Source organism: Asparagus officinalis, chromosome 5 (assembly GCF_001876935.1).
Source record: "Asparagus officinalis chromosome 5, Aspof.V1, whole genome shotgun sequence".
Classification (NCBI taxonomy): domain Eukaryota; kingdom Viridiplantae; phylum Streptophyta; class Magnoliopsida; order Asparagales; family Asparagaceae; genus Asparagus; species Asparagus officinalis.
In genome coordinates this window covers 130957821-130961715 of record NC_033798.1, presented here as the reverse complement: position 1 = coordinate 130961715, position 3895 = coordinate 130957821, and the positions used below count along the sequence as shown (strand labels likewise).

Here is a 3895-nt window from a genome sequence, read left to right as displayed (position 1 = left end):
ACAGAGACAAGAGCAGCCAGAATGCTCTGAAATGGGCTCTTGAGAACCTTGTCTCCAGGGGCCAGACCATCACCCTTGTCCACGTCAACACTCAAGGTCGTCTCTTCTTATATATACGTGTGTGTGTGTGCGCTTTTGTACCTCAATCTTAATTTCCATCTCTAGCTGCATCTCTCTCTCTCTCTCTCTCTCTTTTAATTATAGCAACCGATTCGAGCAACTGACATTAAACGTAACCCGCTACTGTTGTTTTTTAATTTATGACCAGGACAACAAACCGAGGCTTCTGCGAACAACATGTTCCTCCCCTTCCGTTGCTTCTGCACTAGAAAGGATGTACGTCACCTCAACTGCTTGCTTAGTCCGTAATTAACCTCAGTCCTGGGGGGCAAATACAATCAGCATCAATCGACATTATTAATTCTTATGGAAATTAATTAAAACCTTAGCCAGCTTCACGCTTAATTAATGACGCCTGCATGTAATCAAGCAGTAACTAATGCATGCCCCCACACTCCCAACGCGCATGCACGCACCCCGATGGTTTTATGCGTGCGTATATCTTAAAGAGTGCTGCTACAGGGACTCCCCAAAATAATTAATGACGCCTGCATGTAATCAAGCAGTAACTAATGCATGCCCCCACACTCCCAACGCGCATGCACGCACCCCGATGGTTTTATGCGTGCGTATATCTTAAAGAGTGCTGCTACAGGGACTCCCCCTCTTAAGCAAGCAACTTACAAATTCTTCTCTTAAAACAGGTAAAGTGCAAAGACGTCATCCTGAATGATAGCGAGGTGGCCAAGGCAGTCGTTGATTTCGTTTCTGAATCCACCATAGACAAGCTGGTCATTGGTGCGTCATCATCCAAAGGAGCGTTTGCCTGGTAAATTCCTGACTCCAACACCCATCACCTTTCATCCTCGATCTGTTATTTCTTCATGGTGCTTAATACGTAGCTTCTTGCATCCAGGAGAATCAAAAGTTCAGATATCTCGAGTAATATATCCAAGGGAGCGCCAGATTTCTGCACAGTTTACGTGATCTCCAAGGGGAAAGTTTCATCCATCAGGAATGCTACCAGAGCAGCACCTTCTGTCTCTCATCAGGGACACCATTCTCAGAGTAAAGCTAGCATCAAACCCGACCCTCGCCAACTCTCTGTGACACCAAGAGGTCTCTGCCATTTCTCCAGTACTTTTTAGCCTCTTACTTTAGATCAACATATACGTTTCCTTGTTTCCCATCAGCTTTGGTAGTTTGATCATCATATATATAAACACCGTCCATATTAACAGGTCCTGCAGTACCAGAGTCTCGTAGCCCTCACCTCAGCCATACCGAAAGAGATCAATTCAGGTAGGCACTCGCCACGAAATAGCCATACTGATACATATTTTCACAATTTCTTAGCCCAAATTTACTTGTAAAACTACAACAGGTCTCCGTTCACAAGAGGAGCTCGTGGCATGAGCACAAGACCATACAGAGACAAGAGCAGCCAGAATGCTCTGAAATGGGCTCTTGAGAACCTTGTCTCCAGGGGCCAGACCATCACCCTTGTCCACGTCAACACTCAAGGTCGTCTCTTCTTATATATACGTGTGTGTGTGTGCGCTTTTGTACCTCAATCTTAATTTCCATCTCTAGCTGCATCTCTCTCTCTCTCTCTCTCTCTTTTAATTATAGCAACCGATTCGAGCAACTGACATTAAACGTAACCCGCTACTGTTGTTTTTTAATTTATGACCAGGACAACAAACCGAGGCTTCTGCGAACAACATGTTCCTCCCCTTCCGTTGCTTCTGCACTAGAAAGGATGTACGTCACCTCAACTGCTTGCTTAGTCCGTAATTAACCTCAGTCCTGGGGGGCAAATACAATCAGCATCAATCGACATTATTAATTCTTATGGAAATTAATTAAAACCAGGCGACACCTCACCTGTCCCACTCAGGGTCCCCTATTTTGGAGGTCCCTGTAGCAGCACTCCTCTTAAGCAAGCAACTTACAAATTCTTCTCTTAAAACAGGTAAAGTGCAAAGACGTCATCCTGAATGATAGCGAGGTGGCCAAGGCAGTCGTTGATTTCGTTTCTGAATCCACCATAGACAAGCTGGTCATTGGTGCGTCGGACAGGGAGGCGACACCTCACCTGTCCCACTCAGGGTCCCCTATTTTGGAGGTCCCTGTAGCAGCACTCCTCTTAAGCAAGCAACTTACAAATTCTTCTCTTAAAACAGGTAAAGTGCAAAGACGTCATCCTGAATGATAGCGAGGTGGCCAAGGCAGTCGTTGATTTCGTTTCTGAATCCACCATAGACAAGCTGGTCATTGGTGCGTCATCATCCAAAGGAGCGTTTGCCTGGTAAATTCCTGACTCCAACACCCATCACCTTTCATCCTCGATCTGTTATTTCTTCATGGTGCTTAATACGTAGCTTCTTGCATCCAGGAGAATCAAAAGTTCAGATATCTCGAGTAATATATCCAAGGGAGCGCCAGATTTCTGCACAGTTTACGTGATCTCCAAGGGGAAAGTTTCATCCATCAGGAATGCTACCAGAGCAGCACCTTCTGTCTCTCATCAGGGACACCATTCTCAGAGTAAAGCTAGCATCAAACCCGACCCTCGCCAACTCTCTGTGACACCAAGAGGTCTCTGCCATTTCTCCAGTACTTTTTAGCCTCTTACTTTAGATCAACATATACGTTTCCTTGTTTCCCATCAGCTTTGGTAGTTTGATCATCATATATATAAACACCGTCCATATTAACAGGTCCTGCAGTACCAGAGTCTCGTAGCCCTCACCTCAGCCATACCGAAAGAGATCAATTCAGGTAGGCACTCGCCACGAAATAGCCATACTGATACATATTTTCACAATTTCTTAGCCCAAATTTACTTGTAAAACTACAACAGGTCTCCGTTCACAAGAGGAGCTCGTGGCATGAGCACAAGACCATATGGGGATTTCTCATCGCCAGACAGTGATATATCCTTTGTGAGCACTGGCAGGCCAAGCGTTGATCACAGCTACCATCATAGGATGTCCAGTGCTCAGGAAAGTTACGAACACAGCTTTGAGATGTCACAACCATCATACAGTAGTTACTCAGCAACCAATAACCACTCTTCCTCCTCACATGGGCCCTCATCAATGCAGTATATGGTAAGTCTAATTCGGTACAAGCCCCATTAGTCAGTTTCTGTAGATCTCAACAAATTTCAAGTTCGTTCCTATGAGTCATCTATCTTCATTTTGGGCCTTTACGATTCCAACAAGGCATTAACAAATAAGTTTTGCTTAATATACATTGTCGACTAGCAATAAGCTTAAGTTTCTTGCCCAATCTAATGTGGCATTAGAGAACTAGGTTATACCTTATCCTTGATAATCAAAATATGTTTATTTTAATATTTAGCATAAAATTTCAATTATTTCACGTTGGAGTAACTGAGCCAAAAAGACATATAGACCAGTTTTTTTTTTCTGGAGAGAGACCAACATGAAATATCAAGCTTTTATCAAGTCAATTGCACTACAACAACAACAATGCCATCCAAATGACAGTTTGTAGATGGTTAAGACCCAATTTGTGTTGAGACTTGCAGGATGATGTGGAAGCAGAGATGAAGAGACTGAAATTAGAACTAAAACAGACAATGGATATGTACAGTACTGCTTGTAGAGAAGCACTCACCGCTAAACAAAAGGTAATTGGTTCAGCTTCTATCAACTTGTTGCTCGAGGATGCAAACCCTTTATTCAAAATATATTTTGCCTGCAGGCAATGGAGCTCCACCAGTGGAAGATGCTGGATGAGAACAGGATAGAAGAGGCTCGGCATGCAGGAGAAGAGGCAGTGGCTATGATGGAGAGAGAGAAAG

General features: G+C 43.9%; 1 long non-coding RNA gene across 1 annotated transcript; it reads left to right on the top strand.

Moving 5' to 3' along the window:
• On the top strand, positions 1495 to 2126 carry LOC109843701. The gene is made up of 3 exons (XR_002247765.1): positions 1495 to 1584; positions 1757 to 1824; positions 2036 to 2126. It is a non-coding gene; the product is annotated as an uncharacterized LOC109843701 (long non-coding RNA).